Raw genomic sequence first — 22,942 nt, 5'->3', positions numbered from 1 at the left:
CATCCAACATGTTTTCTTTTTTGATAATCTTTCACAATTCTAATCACAATATTGAAAAAATAATAATAATAATAATAATAATAATAATAATAAATTGTCACTACTTAAGTTTCATTTCCAGTTTTTGTTAATCTGATCTGTGGGTTTTGAACTGAGAAAGTGAAGAGTGTGTCATTATGTTTTTTTACAGGTTGAATAACTGTCACAAATGAAGGTTGTGTTGCTCTGGTTTCAGCTCTGAGCTCAAACCCCTCACACCTGAGAGAACTGAATCTGTCTGAGAATAAAATAGGAGACTCTGGCGTACTAAGTCTCTCTTCTGGATTCGAGAGTCCTCACTGTAACCTGGAGATACTCAGGTGAGAATCACACATGGTCTGGTACTCAGATAATTTTATTTAATTATGAGCCGTTAATTAAATACACAGTTAAAAATTAAAGTTACGAAAGTTACTCAATCAAGAGCAGCAAGAGATTTTCTCTTTTGTTGTTAATTAGCATTAAAGGAATAGTTTACCTAAAAATGAAAATTAAGTTATCATTTACTCACCCTAGTGTTGTTATAATGCCGTATGCCTTTCTTTGTTTATTGGACCACAGAAGGATATTTTTCATTTTATTTAAATGTCCTGCATTTGTTTGTCAATATAATGGCAGTGTATGGCGATCAGCGTTGTTTTCACCCGAAGCGCACACACGCAGAGAGAGAGGCGCGATTCAGACAATTTGTATTCTGTTAAGCACAGTCGGTTATGCCTTAACTGAATGTAAACAGCTGAGAAAGAAATGGATGAAAGGGATGTTTTAGGTCCATGCATTTGGTCTTAAAGGGGTCATGTCTTTGTTTTTATTTTGTATTGTTCTCTGAAGTCCACTTATAATGTTATCAAAAATTTAACATAAAAAAACATCATAATTTAGAAGTATTTAAAATATTTTCTGTCCTGTTTTTACCCCCCCTCTTCAGAACGCTCCGCCTGAATAGGCGTGGCGGATTGTAGCAGATTAAAGGCCACTGATATTATTGACAGCATACATTCCTCATCGATGGACTCTGCTGTGATTTAGGTCAAAAATATGCGTATAAATAACTCAAAACGTATCAAACAATCTGTAAGAAGAGACAAAGCAATAGTGACCTTGTAATAAAAACAGTTACTCACACTTGTGTCACTATTACATCATAGAGTAGAACATTCTACAATCTGTTGTTTTGGCAGACTGCCTTCAATATGTGACCCTGGACCACAAAAGTTTGTTAGGATAGGACAATATTTGGCCGAGATACAACTATTTGAATATATGGAATTTGAGGGTTTATTACCAATAAAAAATAAAGTTTTGATATATTTACAGTACAACTTCATGGAACGTGATTTTTAGCATAAAAGAAAAATCTATAATTTTGACCCAGTGTATTTTTGGCTATTGCTATATACCCAAGCGACTTAAGACTGGTTTTGTGGTCCAGGGTCACATGTAAGCTGTTTTTAGACTAATGCGAAAGTTTTGAGTTTTGAAACTTGGGTGTTTTTATAGTACAGTGACCTCTTATGTGTCAAAAGATCAAGGGAATTTGGTTTTTCAGTTCATGACTCCTTTAATACCTGCTTTTGTCTGCTAATTAAACAACATCACAGCTTTGACAAAGATGAATCATTATTTAACTTGTGCTATTTTACACTAAATTAATTCATTTCTGCACCTGAATACTACTGTTACTGACTTTATTTATATCTGTGTTGTGTTGTATTCATCTTTGCTTGGAATTTGTGTAATTGTTCTTGTTTTATTACTGACTTTATTAGTTAAGCTAGTAGTTTTTGCTGTGGTATAGAAGTACATGAAATCCATGCAGTGGTTTTTAATTAATCTGTAAAAATAATATCCCTAAAATAAAATCCGAGCCATTCTCAGATGCCTGTCGTTGTTGCATCACACCCACAGAGGCTGCTCCCACGATAGTTGACTGACATGAGCGTCTTACCTCAGATCAGTGGCAACAGTCCAACCTCCATGTTTTGATGCTGGAGCAGGGATGTAAGTTAGACAAGAATTGAGCGACTGAGGTGTTGTGTTGCCGGATGTAATAATGAACGTAGTGGTCGTCATTTACTCCCGACATCTGAGTTGCCGAAGATGAAGTGGATTAACTTACACGTTTGTTTGTGAAGGGAATGCGCCTCCCGATCTACATATATCCGTCTATGTTTGCGCAAATCATTCGTGATCCAGCTTCACTTACAGCAGAAGTGAGTATAAGGGTTTTTTTTATGAATCTTTGCGATCGCCTTTCCTAATAATGTGGAAGTTAGCAAGTTTAGTGGCTAAACGCGTCTAAATGCGGCTAAAGTAAACAGACTCATCAATCCACAGAGAGAAGAGAGGGGCGGGGCGAGCAGAGCTCATTTGCATTAAAAGAAGCCTTAACCAGAATGGGATGATTTTTGCAGAGCTGATTTTGACAAGGTAAAAAGGGTGTTGTTTTACACTACCATTGAGAATTTTTAACCAATGTATATTATAGACTTTTTTTCATTAAGACCCTAATAAATCATATCAACTTGTGGAAAATGGGTATCCGATGACCCCTTTAAAGTAAGTTTTCAGTATTAAATGAAAAACAAACTTTTATTTTTGCTGATCCGAAAAACAGTCTGATCTGTGACTCCAAATCAGCGATATGACCCGGACTGTGAGTTTTGTAATCTGTTGCACCACTACAGCTGACAGATGAATGTGATATCTTGCTGTAGTGACAAGCACAATAGAGTCTTTTAATAGAGTCTCATGAACGCAGTTGTGCAGAGTCAGAGACCAATGGCCAAAGTCAGGATATTCGTTAAATACCATGTTAAATTTCTTTGTGTTTCTCACTTTTGTGGTCCGAAAAAGAAAGAAGGGAATATGGCATTAGAACAACACAAAGCTCAATAAATGATAACTTAATATTTTGGGGTAAAATATCCCTTTAAGAGGTACTTTTGAGAGCATAATATTCAAACATTTTACCTCACACTAATCAAACTTTGCGTCACAGATGAAATTTTGATTTCTTTTTGATCCTGAACCAACCAATCCACTTTGTGATTAAAAACTAATTTAAATAGATTTGTGCATGAGCAATGACATTTTTATTTAATTTTATAAACATTTTGTGACCTCATAATGTTTAATCAAAATGTCATAACTGGATCTTTTGGTGAAAACACCACTTCTCTTTGGTAACATATGCAGGACTTCTCCAGTCATTTAGTCTGCTTAAACCCCACTCCTGCAAAGAGAGAGTAAAGAGTATGTCATTGTACTTTACAGGTTGGCTTGTTGTGGTCTTACAGAAAAAGGTTGTGCTGCTCTGGATTCAATTCTGAAATCAAACCCCTCACATCTGAGAGAACTTAATCTGACTGAGAATAAACTAGGAGATTCTGGTGTGGTGCGTCTCTCTTCTGGACTCAAGAATCCTCATTGTAAATTGGAGATACTCAGGTGAGAATCACACATCCAGTACTCAGATAAACCTTCCCAACACTGATCACAATATTGTTATTTTAAGTAAGGTTTTTATGATATCGAAAGTTTTAATAACATTAAATGTAATAGTTCTCATCATGAATTTCAATATTAAAAAAAATGCCCCGGCTGAGATCAGGGAACTAGTGCTGTGTTGATACCCTTATGGGGAAACTCCTGTTTACTCTTATACTGAAGCCTGATTTGTTCATGTTCGTGTAGCGTGAAGAAATGGCGCTTAAGTCGCAGAAAGGGGAGGGGCCAACTGCTATATAAGTCGGCTCTGAGTGCCATTTAGTCAGAATTTTTAACCCTAAGGAGTTGACAGTTGCGCTGGCACTTGTTTTTTCTTATCAGTGCGAAAGACACTAAAACACTCAATCGATTTTGGTCACACAAATGTGTTATACATCATTTGATACTGTTAAGTGTCTACTTTTATTTGTGTACACTCAGAATAACAACAAAACTTTGTGCTTCTGTATTTCTGTCTCCGCAAACTTTTTAAAAAAAATTTTTCACAAAAATGAACCAAAACTCAGCGAATACTTGACACACAATATCTATCTATGACAATATCTATCCCTTGAATATCTATGGAACGCCTGAACTGTCTACTTTAAAATAAAGTCATGTCAAAACCAAATATTCTGTGATAAAGTAATCTGGATGAAACCAACAAGAGGTACAGTCAGAGTCAGCGCCAGGTGTGCGATATATACATATATAGTCTGCAATAATACTGTAATTGTTGTTTTAACAATGTGCAATTTGACATTATTAAGTATATCGCGAAAAGCAAACAAAACACACCTACAGAGTGCGCGCATACATTATGTGATGAAGTCTAGTAAGTTAGGTTCTTTCAGTGCATGATTCAGTCTATTAAAATGCATTTAGAATGCATATAATTCAAGATATGCAGGCAGAAAATGCATATATTTATCATTTCATAAAGTCAGCATGATTACAAATGTGATATTGATTTTATACAACAGTTTAATAAACAAGAAATTAATATTAAGAGATTTACATTTTAGAAAGCATATTTCCTGTTTTTGCTCTATTTCGACAACAGAAATAATTCCAAACACAGCCACAGCACCGTTTTGCATCTCAACGTGACGGTGTTTCGTTCCTGAATTATTCAACTGGTTAAATGATTCATTTCAGTTGCAATGACTCACTTAACAGTGACTTTCTACCATATACTGGCAGTTTTAATTTTACATTCAAAGTATCTTTTTATTTTTTAAATAATTTCAAACATTGTTTTCAACATTATGTTTAAAATATCAGAACATTATTTATTATTTATTTTTTGTAACTGCAGGTTAAAGTATTCTATGTCCCTCTAATATGCATTAAGCGGTGTGTAAATACATCTAAATGCCACTTCAATATCCCAACTAAAAAACATTATGATGCCCATTCACATATCGAACTGTAAACAAACCTGCGCACCACTACTACTACTACTATTAGAATAATGGATTCACACAGATAGTGTTTTGGCTGTTAAAACATGAGGCACAGGTCAGTGGGGCATGTTCCAGGCCGTTACGTCATGTACAAGATAACGGAGAAAACCACTTTCACTAAAATTCTGCCTAATAATTAATAATAATTAATTTATAATTTATACCGTGCATTGATTTTCACGTGTATGTATCAGAGAATTATTACGGAGGCAGCTGCCGTTAATGAAAGAATTTGCAGCTTTACTCTACAATTCCTGTTCTTCAATAAGGTGGGAACCAGACCCGTTATAAATCCAAATATACTGGATTGAATTAAATTAATAGAAAAGTGTACAGTAGTACACTGTAAAAAAACAATTTGTTGAGTCAACTTAAAATAATTTGTAACCTGGCTGCCTTAAAATTTTAAGTTTTCAAGTTTATTAAACCTGAAATGTGTAAAGCAGCTGGATTACTTACCCATCTGTTAAGTTTAGCAAACACAAATATCTAAGATGTTACTTAGTACAACTTAACATTTCAAGTTGACTAAACTTATTTTAGTTGACTGAACTTAAAATTTTAAGGCAGCAGGGTAACAAATTATTTTAAGCTGATTCAACAAATTGTGTTTTTTATTTTTTACAGTGTAGCAGTAATAAAATATGTTTGTGGTTGCTCATGTTGAACCACTGGTCTAGGTGATGAGGTCGTCACTTCACATTTTCGGTGTTTTCCTTGATAAAACCAACTTCCCTGTCTGCTCCACATTGCGAGTGAAATAAAACTTCTTACTCTGAGAAAAAAAGTTTAGGAGTCCACAGCACATAAATATTGCTATAAATCAATATGATGTTATAAAATACGTATTTCAAATGATATAATACATCTAGTGGTTCCCTGTTAAAAGCGACCTCTGCATCAGCGCTGCATAGCAATTCAAACTTGTGAGAAATGTTTAGGCTCGTTTAGGCGCATACAGCATATACATATAACTATAAAGTAATATTATCTTATATAATACATAATGTAAATGAAGTAAAATGCTTACTTTTGGTGTTTTCCTTGATAAAACCAACTTCCCCGTCTGCTCCGTATTATGAGTGAAAGAAAATATGTGACCCTGGACCACAAAACCAGTCATAAGGGTCAATTTTTCCAAATTGAAATTTATACATCTTCTGTAAGCTAAATAAGCTTTCCACTGATGTATGGTTTGCTATGATAGAACAGTATTTGGCCGAGATACAACTATTTGAAAATCGGAAATCTGAGAGTGCAAAAAAAAATCTAAATATTGAGAAAATCACCTTTAAAGTTATCCAAATAAAGTTCTTAACATTGCATATTACTAATCTAAAATTAAGTTTTGATATAAGAATTTTACAAAATATCTTCATGGAACATGATCTTTACTTAATATCCTAATGATTTTTGGCATAAAACAAAAATCAATAATTTTGACCCATACAATGTATTTTTGGCTATTGCTACAAATATACCCCAGCGACTTAAGACTGGTTTTGTGGTCCAGGGTCACATATCTCTGAGAAAAAGTTGAGGAGTACACAACACATAAATATCACTATTAATGTGATGTTATAAAATACATATTTTAAATGAGGTAAAACACTTTCTTCTTATGTTTCCCTGTTAAAAGTGACCTCCTTGTCAGCACTGCAAAGCAATTCAAATCTGTGAGAAACGTCTAGGCGCTCACAGCATAACATTGCAAATATCATCATAAAGTAATATTATCTTATAAATACATATTGCAATTGAGGTAAAACACTTACTTTCGGTGTTTTCATTGATAAAAGCAACTTATACTCTGAATTGCAAGTGAAAGAAAATATCTCTCTAAGAAAAAGTTTAGAAGTACACAGCACTTTCATCTGTTCCACATCGCAAGTGGAAAAAAATGTCTTATAAAACAATATATATATTAAAAAAAAACGCTCAACAGTGTTATTCTCTGTATTTACACCGGCCAGAGGGCGCTGTTTACACTAGCTAGCGTTTATCCTCTAAAATTCAACACCACAAGTTTAACTCTTTACTCTAAAAGTCCAGTGTGCGACTGCCTTTCAGCAGTGCGACAAGAAAACAGTGCAGCGAGAGTGACTGATAAATGCATCATCACACAATCGGTCTGTGCACAAAAGCAACAAATGTAATGTGTGTTTAATGTAAGCCAACACATGACAGTGCTCACAGCAAAACAAATTAATGACAGACACCTCATGACAAACAAACAGTGTTCATAAATAATATTATTAAATATTATTATATATTAATGTCCTCACATTATCTGCGGCTTCTATCATGATGTGAATAATAGCTAGTTAGTTTATCAGCAAATATATATATTTTTTTCCGAAAGATTCCCACAGTGGGTGGAACTTGTCTTAAAGTTAGTGATAACAAGGCCCACCCATTTAGAGGATATGATTGGTAAATTTTTCTGTCATTTAAAATTACTCTCCCGTTTACTTTCTATTGCTTGGCCCTCTGTAGGGCTGCATGATAAATCGCAGGCGCGTTTAGTCAGTAAAGCCGGTACTGTGATTAGTCACGTGCGTTCAGCTGGAGCCACAATACACAGTTAATCACTGACAAGCTAAGCAAAATCGCACTCATAATCGAATGCGATTCATCTGATTATGATTATGATTATTATGCGATTGTGAGCGTGATTTTGCGTAGCTTGTCAGTGATTTACGGCCCTGTGTATTAATTGCCGCTCCAGCTAAACGCATGTGATGGAGATTTACTAATCACAGAACCGGCTTTACTGACTAAATGCGCATGATAATCATATGCAATTTATAGTGCAGCTCTAGCCCTCTGTAATTTCATAGCTGGACCACCAAACATAGAGCTGCAAGTGCTAGGTGGAAACATTCAAATAAGGAGAAAATTATTATTGAAAAATAATATAAAAAATGTGTTAATTAAAAAAAAATACAGAGGGCCTAGAGGGCCCTGACGGTTCCCCAACGGCACATGAGCGTAACTGCAAAATCTTTACTGGTTGACAAATTTATACAGATTTCCTGTCTAACAGTAATAAACCACCACTACTTTCAGCTACAACAAATTCTCCTTTGGTAAAACATGAGCAGATTACGTGGGTTAATCAACAAATATGTGATTGAACATGAAAAGTTAGAAATTCACTTTTCTGAATCCAAAATATGTCATTAGTACAATTGGTGCAGATTGGTACAAAATTTTAACAAATACAAATGCAATCACAGCCTGTCACACACCAAAATGTGTATATTGTTTTACATGCTTAGTAATGATCTGATCTGAGAGAGTGAAGAGTGTATCATTGTTTTCTACAGGTTGAGTGATTGTGGTGTCAGAGATCACGGTTGTGAAGCTCTGGCTTCAGCTCTAAGCTCAAACTCCTCACACCTGAGAGAACTGGATCTGTCTGAGAATAAACTAGGAGATTCTGGTGTGAAGTTTCTCTCGTCTGGACTCATAAATCCTCACTGTAAACTGGAGATACTCAGGTGAGAATCACACCTGATCTGGTACTAAAATAAATTGTGTATTTTTTTTTTAAGAGATAGGGAAGCAGTTGTTAGAGAGAAAGGGGGGTTAAGATCATAAAGCACCAGGAGTATCCCAGGATACAAGCTCAGGTCACTGTTTGTCAGAATGCTGCTCACAAAGTTATGAACTACAAGTTATCTTTTAGTGAAGCAGAAGCAGATTATATAGAAAAAATATGTGATTCAAAAAATTTAAAATTACCATGATTGGTGCAGATCTAAATTTTGAGCGATGGGGGAAGGTGGGAAGAGGCCAAAACTTACAAAAGTTTAACAAATACAAAAATACATCACTGTGTGTGACGTTTTGCACGTGTCACATCGTGATATGTATATATTGCCATTATTATGTTACATGCATAGTAACAATCTGATGTGAGAGAGTGAAGAGTGTATCATTGTTTTCTACAGGTTGAGTGATTGTGGTGTCACAGACAAGGGTTGTGATGCTCTGACTTCAGCTCTAAAATCAAACCTGAGAGAACTGGATCTGTCATGGAATAAAGTAGGAGATTCTGGTGTGGCATTTCTCTCTTCTGGACTTGTGAATCCTCATTGTAAATTGGAAATACTCAGGTAAGAATCACACATGGTCTGGTACTCAGATAAATTGTCTCTCAGTGTAGATGAGAAAGTGGACTTGGGATCAGAAAGCACTATGAGCTGCCTGGGATATGAACTCAGGTCGCTGTGTGCTGAAATGCTGCTCACGAAGCTACACAGTTGTGCGATATAAAAAAAAAACAGTTTAATGAGTATCATGAAGACACAATTATTAGCCCCCCCTCTATGAAAATTATTTTTCAAATATTTCCCAAGTGATTTAACAGAGCAAGCAAATTTTAACAGTATTTCTTCTTATATTTTTCATCTGGAGAAAGCCTGGAATATTATTACCTGGAATAAAATAATATTATTTACCTGGAATAAAATAATTATTTAAAAAAAACTGCTAAGGTCAGTATTATTAGGCTGCTTAAGAAAGTATCTTTTTGATTGGTGACGGAACAAACCACTGTTGTCCAATGACTTGCCTAACTAACCTAACTTGCCTAATTAAACAAAAATTAATCCTTTAAGCCTTTAAATGGCACTGTAAGCTGATTATTAGTATCTTACAAACAACTAGTGAAATATGTACTGTCAAAAAAAAGTAATAAAAAATAGTTTAGACCTGAGAAGAAGAATGCTCACAGAGAAGGAGAAGCATATACATGTTTATCTCAGCTTTATTAAGTGTCAAGAATTGGCATGGGAAGTATTTTCAAGAAATTTGAAGAGACCCACACTGTTAAGAACAGAGGCAGGAAGTGAAAGATTTCTAAAGCTTTGGAAAGAAAACCAGTGAGAGAGGTTTCTACCCAAGAACAACTGTTAAGACACTAGTGAATGATTTAGCGGAGTTTGGGACTCATGACTCAACGAAGACTCACTAGAGGCCTGCACACTAGAGGCCCACAAAAACTCCACTTCTGAAGAAGAGACACCTCCAAGCTAGGCTGATGTTTAAAGGACAACCAGGAAAAAAATATGCATACTAGAAACGTGTCCTTTGGTTAGATGTGACAAAACTAGAGTTCTTTGGCTACAGAGATGTTGCCTATGTTTGGAGAAAGGAGGAGTATAATGCTGTGGGGATGTTTCAGTGCGTTTGGCACTGGAATCTCATCAGGAAGATTTCGAAAGGAAGGAGAAAGGAAGACTTTGAGAAGATTTTAAAAGGCAACTTCGGCAGTCTGCAGCAAAACTTGGTTTGGGTTGACATTTTGTTTTCCAGCATGATAACAACCCAAAGCGTACCTCATTTCTGGTGAAGAACTACTTCCAAATGAGCAAAGTGAACATCCTTGACTGGCCTGCACTGTGAGTACACTGAAGACCAGAGTCCATGCCAGGAGACCGACAATTCTGGAGGAGCTTGAGAGATTTGCTAAGGAAGAATGAGCTGTGACTGGGCAGAGACGTGTCTGAAACTTGTTGAGAACTACAACAAATGACTAAAAGCTGTTGTCAAGCAAAACAGCAACACCACTGACTACGAACATCAGGGGACTAATAATTTTGACCTGTAGACTTTTTAGAAATTTTGTTTCACTTCAAACTACCTAAATAAACTACTATGTTTAGAAATTCTCACTTGGGAATTATCTGAAAAAAATGAAAAATGTCATAGGGGCTAATAATTTTGTGTTCAACTATATATATATATATATATATATATATATATATATATATATATCACGGTGCATTCACGAAAGTGAAAACGCAAACGATGATGCAAAATTTGCAATTGCATTTGGATTATATCACAGTTTATGTGTCCACATATCATTAACGCAATTGAAAATACAATTTGCAATTCATTTGAAAATTGTCCTGAAAATTCTTCCATAACTGTGCGTATATTAGATCCATGTCACACAGTGTGACTTGCAATGATTTTATAGGATTGCTAAAATAGAAGGCTGTAGAAGGCTTAAGCAGATTGTGTCTTCTGAATGCAAAATATAAAAAGTTTAACAAATACAAATGCAAAAAGCATGTCACATACCATGATGTGTATATATTACCATTTTTATGTTTATTATTATGCTTAGTAATGATGTGATCTGAGAGAGTGATGAGTGTGTCATTGTTTTCTACAGGTTGAGTGACTGTGGTGTCACAGATGAAGGTTGTGTTGCTCTAGCTTCAGCTCTGAGCTCAAACTCCCCACACCTGAAAGAACTGAAACTGTCTGCGAATAAACTAGGAGATTCTGGTGTGATGCATCTCTCTTCTGGATTAATGAATCCTTACTGTGAATTGGAGATTCTGTGGTGAGAATCATACTCATGGTCTGTTACTACAGTTCTCTTAAACTATTCTGTCTTGACAAATGAGGAATATGTGAGCCCACAAATGGATTAAACCATATGTCTGCTTTGTATTCTGTCTTACGGTCTGACTATATGAGCGTTTATTAGTAACTTTTACTAGTCACACCATGTGTTTGTAGGCTTCAGAAATACCTGCATTTATTTGATCCAAAGTGCAGCAAAAACAAATTTTAAAATATTTTTACTATTTAAAATATCTTGTTTCTATTTGAATACATTTTAAAATGTAATTTATTCCTGTGATTTTAAAGCTGAATTTTTATTATCATTACTCCAGTCACATGATCCTTCAGAAATCATTCTAATATTCTGATTTGCTGCTCCAAAAACATTATTATTATTATTATTATTATTATTGTTGTTGAAAACAAAAAATTAGTATTATTTATGTCATTTACGCTGAGTTTATGTATAGTCCTCAGGTAGTGTGCATGCGCTCTAGAGTTGTTTACATCTTCAGTGGCAGCAAGTGCGCAGCAGGGATGCTCAAGTGAAGAGTTCATGCAGTTTAACGCACACACATACTTTGTATACGTTTGTACTGGACATTCATTTCTACTCATTAGTTTAAGACATTGATCATGATATTGTTTGTTACATTTATCTCCACTGAACAGTAATTTCAAATAAGCTTTATTAACATTGTATTGTGTTTTGTATATATTTATAGCCATACATATGTTTGTATTATATATTTTCAGAACCACACATCTATGCACATTTAATAAAACCAGTTTGGACTATATGAGTGAGATGACATTGTTCTGACTGGACAAACTGTAGCCTTTACTGCAACCCGGACTAGCAATAAAAAAAATCTGTCTGAGTGAAAATTCGCAAGATTTTTCAGACACTGAAGACTGGAGTAATGATGTTGAAAATTCAGCTTTGATTACAAGAAAAAATTACATTTTAAAATTCAAATAAAATGCAAATATTTTAAATAGTTAAAAAATAATTCACAATATTACAGCTTTTGCTGTATTTTTGATCAAATAAATGCAGGCTTAATGAGCAGAAGAGACTTCTTAAAAAACATAAAAAAATAAATAAAAAAGGAATGGTAGTGTATACAAGTCTTTCTCCCCGGGTGTGCCCTTGTGTGTGTAAGTGAGAAAAGGAGAAAAAGAGCACACTCACAGACAAGACTGTGAGAGAATGGCACTTTTAATGCTTCTTTTTTTAATTTTAAGAAATCCATAACAACAGTGTGTCATTGTTCTCTACAGGTTGAATTATTGTGGTGTCACAGATGAAGGTTGTACTGCTCTGGCTTCAGCTCTGTCATCAAACCCCTCATACCTGAAAGAACTAAATCTGCATGGAAACATACTAAGAGATTCAGGATGTAAACTGCTCACTGATCTAAAGAATTCTCCACAATATAAACTGGAGAAACTGATGTAAGTACTAATAATTCCAAATAAATGTTTATGTTTTCATTTTAAATTCATATAGCTAAACATTTAGATAGTTGTATGCCTCTGTTTTAATGAAGAAAGTGCTGTACCGTAAAAGTCTTCAATTCATCTTTTTTAGTCTGTACACTGTAGATTCAAGTCAAGTCACCATTATTTATATACCGCTTTTAACAATACACAATTGTGACAAAGCGGCTGTACAGTATTAAATAGGAAATAGTGCATCAATAATGCAAAAGGGCAACAGTAAACACTCAATTTTCAGGTAAAGGCAGTTCATCATTGGATTCAATGATGTCATCATCTAGCTCAGTTCAGTTCAAATTGTATACGATATCGTTTGAAGAAAAAGTGTCCCCAACTAAGCAAGCCAGAGGCAACAGCGGCAAGGAACCAAAACTCCATCGGTGACAGAATAGAGAAAAAAAAACCTTGTGAGAAACCAGGCAAAGTCAGGGGGCCAGTTCTCCTCTGGCCAGACGCAGAGGACTCATCTGGTTCCCATGGTCTTGTGCCGACGGCCGTCTAGGTGACGAGGTCTTCACTGGGGATCCATCTCTGGGGCTCATCTAGTTAATGTGGTCTCCGCTGACATTCAGGGCTGTAGAGGTCGTCTCTAGGTGCTGATCCACCGTCTAGGCTGGGTACGGACTGGATCCAGATGGGTCTTTAATCTAGATTTAGACTGACTGTCTGCTTTCCCCAGCAGTGTTGGGTAGATTGTTCCAGAGTTTGGGTGCTAGATAAGAAAATGATCTGCCGCCTGCGGTTGATTTTGATATTTATAGTAGACGTGAGGGACTATAATGCGATAAGATCTCGCTGAGGTACTGAGGAGCTAAACCATTTAGGGCTTTATAAGTAATTAGCAAGATTTTAAAATCTATACGATGTTTAATAGGGAGCCAGTGCAGAGTTGACAGAACCGGGCTAATATGGTCAAACTTTCTGGTTCTAGTAAGAACTCTAGCTGCTGCATTTTGGACCAGCTGGAGTTTGTTTATTAAGCGAGCAGAACAACCACCCAGTAAAGCATTACAATAATCTAACCTTGAGGTCATAAACGCATAACTAACGTTTCAGCATTTGACACTGAGAGCAAAGGTCATAATTTAGATATATTTTTGAGATGGAAAAAAGCAGTTTTGCAAATGCTAGTGATGTGGTTTTCGAAGGAAAGATTGCTATCAAATAGCACATCTAGGTTCCTAACTGATGACAAAGAATTGACAGAACAGCCATCAAGTATTAGACAGTGTTTTAGGTTATTACACGCATAGGTTTTAGGTCCAATAATTAACACCTCTGTTTTTTCAGAATTTAGCAGTAAGAAATTACTTGTCATCCAGTTTTTTATCTCAGCAAGAAATATAGAGCTGAGTATCATCAGCATAACAGTGAAAGCTAACACCATGTTTCCTGATGATATCTCCTAAGGGTAACATGTAAAGCGTAAAAAGTAATGGCCCTAATACTGAGCCTTGCGGTACTCCATACTGCACCGATATGATGCCTCTTCATTCACTGCTACAAATTGATGGCGGTCAGATAAGTATGATTTGAACCATGCCAATGCACTACCACTAATGCCAACATAATTTCAAGTTTGTTCAAGATGTTGTGATGTAACTAATGTGATTAAGTAGAAAATCTGCCATGATTTTGACCAACGAAAATACCAGCTAATGGGGATATTTTAACAGGGTTCGTATTTAAGGTTGCTGACACACATGCAATCATTCTGTAAGATATGGGATCACATGCTCACAGAGTAACGCAGGTTGACTGTGAGCAAGACAACCTCACTAAAGACTTAAGATTAGGGCTGCAACAAAAGATCATTTTGATGATCAATTAATCTATTGATTATATTTATGATTAAGCAATTAATCTAATGATTCTTCTAATTAGAGATTTTAGTTTTTTTTTTTAGCATTTGCTTACAGTCTTGAAACTGTGTCTTTATTCAGCAGATTAAAATTAAACAAATATCTGTATGAATGAATTGAATGTTCTTTGAACAAACAGCTGAAGTCACAACCGCATTCAACCATAGTGACAGTATCAAAGATGATGATGTCTATAACAAAGGAAAGTTGTATCGCAAATCATTTCTCCATCTCTGTTAACAAATTATTGTGATTATACAGTTCAGTGTGGCTTTTACATTATATGACATAACAGACAACTAGTTGTCCAGCAAACATGTCAGAGAATTAAGGATTAACGTAAACAGTGCAACACGTTGACGCATTCCTTGCCAACTGATTATTTTCTTAATCAATTTAGTCAATGCGTTGTTTCAGCCCTACTAGAGATATTAGTATAATGCAGTATAATGCAGTATACATACACACACACACACACACACAGACATACATATATATATACACACATATATACACACACACACACTGCCCTTCAAAAGTTTGGAAACGCCCTAGAAAAGTGGGGTTTTAGACAATATTGGCATGAATCCTTTTTAATTTGTGATAATTTTGCACTGATAAGGGACAACACAAACTATAACAACATATTTTATACATAGAAACAGTTTATACATAGAAAAAAACATACATTTTCGATTCATCAAAATATCCACTATTAGCAGCTATTACAGCTCTGCATAATCTGGGCCTAAATTCATTGCATTCTAAACTTAATTGGAAATGAATGGTTGAAGCTATTAAGGTGTGCTGACCCAAAAATCTTTTAAAAACCTGGGCCAAGTTTAAACCAGTAACCGGCCATCACAGCTGGCAAAGGGGCATGTCTGACTTTGACATGTATATATTGCCATGATGTAATCAAAATGAAAATTATTATTGCTGGTCTTTAATGATAATGTCAAGCTACTTTAATGTATTTGCACAAAAAAGTGATAAGGATTTATGCTGATATTGTCCAAAACCACACTTTGCCCACTTTTGGAGGGCAGTGCATATATATACTCTATTTCTTGCAGTCTTTGTTGTTATTGTACAGTCACATTATAACATTACCAGAATTATTAGTTATTTCAAAGGAAGGCATGTAAGTAAACATAGGCATGTATTGTTTTGGCTTTTGGCCTGGTTTGTGCATAATTTAAGATTCAGTCAAGAAAAAACTCATTTTCATCTCTGTTTCTTTTTGCGTATTTGATAAACAGAGAAATATGGCTTATATTATTGTTTATAATTGAACTCTAATCAAATAGTTAAAGCATGTTTGATACTTGTAGTATATTTCAAATGAATATCGGATTTTACTCAAGTGACTCTCTGTGTGTTTTATTTTACAATTTTCAGATGTCAGAGGACATTGTTGACCTTGCCGGGGCCACTGAGAGAATATCCACACTGACTCATGCCACCATTCATACACCCCTCTAAATATTCCACTACTAGTACAAACCTGTTATCTTTACAGAAAACGTACTCTGTTTAAAAGTCAGTCATCTGACGGTACTGTGCATAATAAATGCATGTTTATGAATTACACAGACAAGGAGCACGGCAGGATAAAAATATCTCATGGTGCCATTGCGTGCCATTACGAACAAGCCCTACCTGTGATTATGAGGTGGACAAATTGAAGGAGTCGACTTCACATTGCTTTCATATGAAATTTTTAACTACCACATTCCTATTTATGATCATTCTGGTAGCATGTGAAGGTCTAACCGGTATGGAAAATGTTAATTTTATATATATAGATTTGCACAAAAATGTTCAAATGTGTACCTGATATGTCTATCTGTGGGTGTGCATCCTCCCCTTTAAATTTCTGACGGCAGCGTTAATCTTAACCCTCTGATGCATAGTGGTCAGGTCACTACAGTGGACAGCTATTTGGAAGCCATTTTTAACCATTTAAGATGTAGCACCTTGTCTTTTTTTTCTTGTCCATTATTTTCTGTGACGGAGAATATATCTGTCCACTACAGTGGATGTCATGCACCAAAAGGTATAATTCTGCCTATGGGCCTATATAAAGATTCTGCCTTATTTTGTATATTTTATGAAAAATTATGATAAAATTCACACTTGAATGGTTTTATTGAACAGAAATATTAAGTAGTCTTCAGATTTGATCATTTATTTAGGTGGTTGCAATCTATTTTTAGTAATTAGTAAATGCAGATTAGTAAATATAGATCTTATAAAAGTGTAAGCGTGTATACTGTATGAGTACAGATATATGTGTTCATGATTGTATTCGAGTGTGTGGTGGAAAGGTGTGTGTGCTTGTATCTGTGCTCACATGGTGTATGAATAGCCCACCACCCCCACCCCATGGTGTCCACTACAGTGGACAGATATGTAACTCCCTCAAGAGAAAAAAAAATATTGCCATGATTTTTCACTTGGTTTCACTTGTAAAAAAATATATATTATTTTGTGGGTTAATTTCCTGTCTTTGCACCTCCTTTTCCCTTTCCGCACAGTCTCCACATGGGAGAGGTTGGTTTCTGTTAAGCTCTTATTAATCTAGTGTCATCTTTACTTTAAAAATCATATTTATAACTTATATAATAATATATTATAATAATATATTTTTCATGTTTGTGTCATTTTCATGTTTTCATTTTAATTGAGGTTGTGATTAATTTTGATGTCTCATCAATGCATTCGAAGCACGTGCTAATTGTATTGTGCTCTACATTCCTCTTTCAGAAATGAAAAAGGGGTGAATTGACACTACAAACACTGTTTATTTCTTATCACATATGCCACCCTGATAGCACACATACATCTTGGAGACGTCTATTTGACGTCTGCATTTACATCTGCAGTACATATTTTTTGCTCATCTGCAGTATGTCTATGGGACATTCCTATCAGATATCAAAATGACGTCTATTAAATGTCTTTAAGATGTTTGTGATTTACAGTCTATGTAAAACTGACATCTTACAGACGTCTGTCAGATGTTGGTACACAGCAGATGCTTTCAGATCAAGTGATCTTTAACAGACATCTTGCACTTACAGGTGCTATCTGGGCAACGGTTCTTAATTCCAGTCCGCACCCTGCCCCCTGCTTATTTTGTATGTCTCTTTTACTTAACACACCTGATTCAGATAACCAGCTTGTTAGAAGTGAGCTCCGTGTATGAACTGCATTCCGAATGACATTGTCTCCTACACAGTGTTCATTATTCCCTACTCCCTGAGCAGGGGAAATCCGTTGAGGTTTACTTCATTTCGGAACATTCATTCACATATTGGACTAGACTTGAGAATCGCTGACCTATGCTGTTTGTTACAAATGTTAAGTTAATGTAATTGCTTCAATGTTTTCTTTCTCTCTTTGCCTTTCTGCACTGTCTCCACATGGCAGAGAAATTAAAAAGGGCAAATTGACATGTCTATAAACACTGTTTATGTCTTATCAGATTAAAAGAATATTTGAACTGTCAGCTGATGTCTGTCTGGTTATTCTATCAAAAACACAATGCAGACAACACTGGTTACAAAGGCAGCATCAGTAAAAACAGGCAGAAACAGACAATGGAGCTTTGGCAACATCTGCCTTACAGAGTTCCAAGAAGAGCTTTCAGAAAGGCAATTTGGAAAACAAACGTGTGATACTTTGTCTGGAGCCGCCGTTCGGGCACGAAACATTGGTATTGATCCCTAAACATGATTTTTTTCTGGGACATTTTTTTTCAATAATGAAATTTAACCAGTGTCCTCAGCAGCTCTGGTGGAAGGAGCCTATGGAGACTCCTGTGTTCATTGGTGCATCAGAAAACACTGGTAATGCCTCTTTGGTGTTGAGATTGTATATCTCCAGTAATGGCGGACTGCAGCTTCTCATTTAGGGATGTGTATATGCTAATAGGGCAGAGATTGTCACAAATGGGCGGGACTTTTTTCCCTAGGATGATGTGTACGTAGAGAGAATCTGAAAATGCTTGTTCTGAGAGACTGTTTATGATTTATTGGGAGTGTAAAAAAATGAGTGGGTGGATCATTATAGGCTGGTTGTTTTCACACACTGCGCACAATAGGTCCCCTTTAAAACTACATTCCATGACACAAAGGACATTGGAAAGGAGTAAAGGTAGTCTTCCAAAAGACACTCCTTGTTCTGAGTCTGCAAAGGTGTGACAATAGCAGATCAACCTCAGTTCTGATGAGTCTGTGACTGGTAAAAGAAGGGACAGTAACAGAAACAACTCGTTCTGAGTCTCCGGCACGTCCAGGAGATGCTAACAGATCAACTCCTTTTGAGTCTTTTGTCCAGAGAGACTAACAGATCATCCAGTTCCCTTACTTACTATGTTATCCCTTACTTAATGTTGTGTAAGAAAAGTGGTATGACTGCACTGTATCCCTAAAATGTCTAGTTTGAACTTGCCGTTTGCTAGCAACTGATTTCTTCATGGAAGCTTTGCGTTCAAATATTTCAACTCAAATCAGTGTTTCGTGTCTAATTATTTTGACACAAAACATCTAAATAATCTATCAAACAGCTGTGTAATAAGTGGGATAATGTTGTTGATAATGTAGCCAGTTGTTATTGCAAAATAAAGATGTATGTTATCCCTTACTTATAATCTTAATTCAAGCGATGAAAAATTTTGAAAGTCTGACAGTAATCAGTGTTGAACGCTACTGTAAGGTTAACTCTGCCTGGTTTAAATGTTTCAAAATGATTAACATATTAGAAATTTAGAAAAGTAATCAGAAAGTAATTAAAACTAATGTTACATTACTTTTATAAAGTAATTGAAAAGTTACACTACTTATTACATTTTAAATCAAGTAACTTGTAATCTGTAACCCATTACATTTCCAAAGTAACCTTCCCAACACTGAATATCTCTGTCTCTGCCATTTTCTCTGCTGCATGTACGTGTAAGCAGCCAAGTGAACGCAGAGTGAAGCAGCAGAGCAAAAATAAGTTGCAGATATGCAAATGTTTACAGTATGATAACCATGCACGTTCAAACCGTGACAGAACGTCATACCGGTATATCATTACATGAGGTGAGACAGACTGAGACACAATCCAGGAGAGCATTAACAGCGGACACACCGATCAAATGCAATGACATCTTTAAACCTTTGCCTGGACAAGACAAACCCATCAGAACAGGCTGAATTAATTTGTTGGAGCAGAAAATAAAGCTGATCACATTCTTCAGAAGCTGCTGCCTGTGCTTAAGGAATCCAGAACAGCTGAGTAAGTATCTATCTATCCTCTCTTCCAATCTGTGCAGTAGTTAATTTTCAGTCTTTTCCCCCACCTAAATAAATTAAACCATTATTTCTTATTTGATTACGTAACATGTGGATGGCATTCTCATTTTAAATGTGGTGAATTAGATAAAAACCAGCATTTTAAATAAATCTGTTTAGTGTTTTAATAATGCATTTGTCCCTGTTGTCCTCCCATGGTTGAACACAAGCCTGTCCTCAATATGATGGTACTGGAAATTAAGTTCTGTCAGGACCACTGTCGTCAAGGTGATGGACGGTTAGCATACAGTTGGTTTGGCGGGATGGTTCTGTTCTGGGCAAAAAACTCCCTGCCCAATAATAACCCCCCAGGGTAACAGAACAGAACAAGCAGATATCATTAATGTACTTAATGATATTTAAGTGTACGACATTATTCAGATAAAAGGAGTCTGATTCAATGAGGAATATCAGAAGCTAAGTCCTGACAGTGGCAAAAGGAGGAGCTGGGGATGGAGGAGGGTGTTTTGCTCCTGAGCAAGTGACTGAATAGAGCTTATATAGGACTGTCATGATAGGAGTCGTATTCCTATAGGTAGATGTGATCAGCTGAGAGTCAGCTGATGCGAGCTTGACTCACGTGACCTGCCAGAACTAACGCTATATGCTTAATTTTTTGTTGATCTGGCCTGAGAGAGTGAAGAGTGTTTCATTGTTCTCTACAGGTTGAGTCATTGTGGTGTCACAAATTAAGGTTGTGCTGTTCTGGCTTCCGCTCTGAGATCAAACCCCTCACACCTGAGAGAACTAAGATTCAAGATAAGATTCAGGCATCAAGATAATCTCTTCTGCACTGGCAAATCAGCACTGTAAACTGGAAATACTGAGGTATATGTTCATGTCTCTGATAGTCTGAAGCAGAGTATATTGTGTCATAGTCTGCATGATTGAGCCACCACAGCAATTGTCATCACCATAGTGTTACATACAAAAAATACAAGATACATTAGCCAAAATAGCAATGACATTCAACAATAGGTCTATTAAATAACTGTTAGGCACTTTAGTTTGACTTTTGATTATTTTCTTTATTTTTATGTAAAATAATCACCTCTCCAAGATCCAAGCTAAGCTTCTCCAATACAGGAAAAACAGAAAAAGGTGGACTCGATTCAATCATATCAAAAAAATTTATAGTACTGCAGTACTGAACGTGCCTCTCCACAACATCGTAACACAGCGGTAATTCGATAATGCAGAGTGTGTCATTGTTTTCTACAGGTTGAGGGATTGTGGTGTCACATATGAAGGTTGCACTGCTAGTACTGTGATGTTGATAAAACTCTAGAGATGGAGATAAGGATATAATTATAATGCAATTATCATTAAGAATTTTTTCTAAGGTGCTTTGAAAGAAACACCAATCAAATTATGTTTACCATTAGTTAAATGTTAATTTTAGACATTGTACAAGCAGCAGCATTTTATTTTTTCTTTCAGTTTTCTCAAAAAGTCATTTTGTGCCATCTGATTTAGCATTAGTATTACTAGTAATTAGTGTTACTCCTGTATGTACGAACATCGTTATAAAAATTGTATTAAAAAAAAGCACTGATAACAATATGTATTTAAAAAACTGTCTTATTTTAATGTATTTTTCATATAAACTACAAGACTGCTTCATAATAACAGTGCTTGATCTTACAGTAATAACTGATAAATCACTGCTGAAATTACAGTTTGTGTATTATCAGTTAACATGTTTTTCTTGCTTAACCTATCAATTGTGAGCTTTTTAAAATGAACTGACAGTTAATTGATTTCTATCAACATCACACAAACACAATCTGACTAAACTAATATACAAACTTTTGTACTTTTTGCAAATTATATGGAAGACAAAAACTATGTGAAACTTTTATGTCTTCTTTAAAAAAGAAGCCAAAAAAAATGCATGATAAAAGCAAAAAATATCCAGCAACTAAAACAGATTTGTGGGGAAGGATGGTCTAAAATGAAAAAATTGAAATAGTGTTTGGGTGTAGACCTACATCGTAAAACCATCTTCCACGTCACTGTATAACAACTGACTATACTTTAGAGTTGTCCGGACGGATTTCCCGGGAAACTGCATTCTGGAAATTTGTCAATACTCAAACAGATGCTTTTCCCCCTCAGCCCATGGCATGGCCCACTTTTAAATTGCGTTTGATATGTTGTCATACCTTGTAATCTCGTTTGAAGCGCATGTTGATGCTTGGTCATTTATTGAAAAACTGCTCCGCTTGTGGTGATTTGTGTGTGTTTCTTTGCGGTTTGACTCTGTTGTATTTCACTCTCTGGTGCAGTGGAAATACAAACTCTCTAGCGCTCACTCCTGTGGAAAGAGTGATACGCGAACGTGTAAACTACGGAACGCAAGAGATGGCACTGTTCAATCCGCAGCTTGTGCGTAACGCATGTGGTTCTATGCGACCCCCCTGTGCATCTGTGTATTTTAGAAAATTATGTAATATAAAATTTGTTGTATTTCGTGCTTATTTGGGCTGGTTAGTAAAGTTTGCAATCACTATGGCACATCCGGTAAGAATGCAAGTACTCAGATGTTTCTTCTTTAACATTTATTCTCCATTGTAGATGGGAGTACACAAGGGTGTGTGTGTGGTTTTTTAGCTGCACACACAAACTGGAAATAAACTTTGTGGAGAACACTCATTTGGCTCCGCACTGAACTCTGCTGCCACGCACTTCTTTTTACTGTCTAGCGGAACTACTCCCAGATTAAGCTTAAGCTTTACTGATTCGTAGTTTGAGCTGTCAATCAAAGAAATCCACCAATGACTTTCACTGTCTGTTATTAGTTATCATCCGTCAAATTCGCCTTCATCTAGAAGGACTTGTCTCAGTTTTGTCAGTGTTAGGGATGGATGGT

At 35.8% G+C, this 22,942-nt stretch overlaps 1 pseudogene; it reads left to right on the top strand.

The window, feature by feature from the left end:
* LOC127177017 (NACHT, LRR and PYD domains-containing protein 12-like) overlaps positions 1–16,348 on the top strand; it is a 54,511-nt pseudogene extending 38,163 nt beyond the window's left edge.
* The last annotated feature ends 6,594 nt before the right edge of the window (positions 16,349–22,942 follow it).

This window comes from Labeo rohita, chromosome 15 (assembly GCF_022985175.1).
Source record: "Labeo rohita strain BAU-BD-2019 chromosome 15, IGBB_LRoh.1.0, whole genome shotgun sequence".
Classification (NCBI taxonomy): domain Eukaryota; kingdom Metazoa; phylum Chordata; class Actinopteri; order Cypriniformes; family Cyprinidae; genus Labeo; species Labeo rohita.
This window is presented reverse-complemented; position numbering and strand designations above follow the sequence as displayed.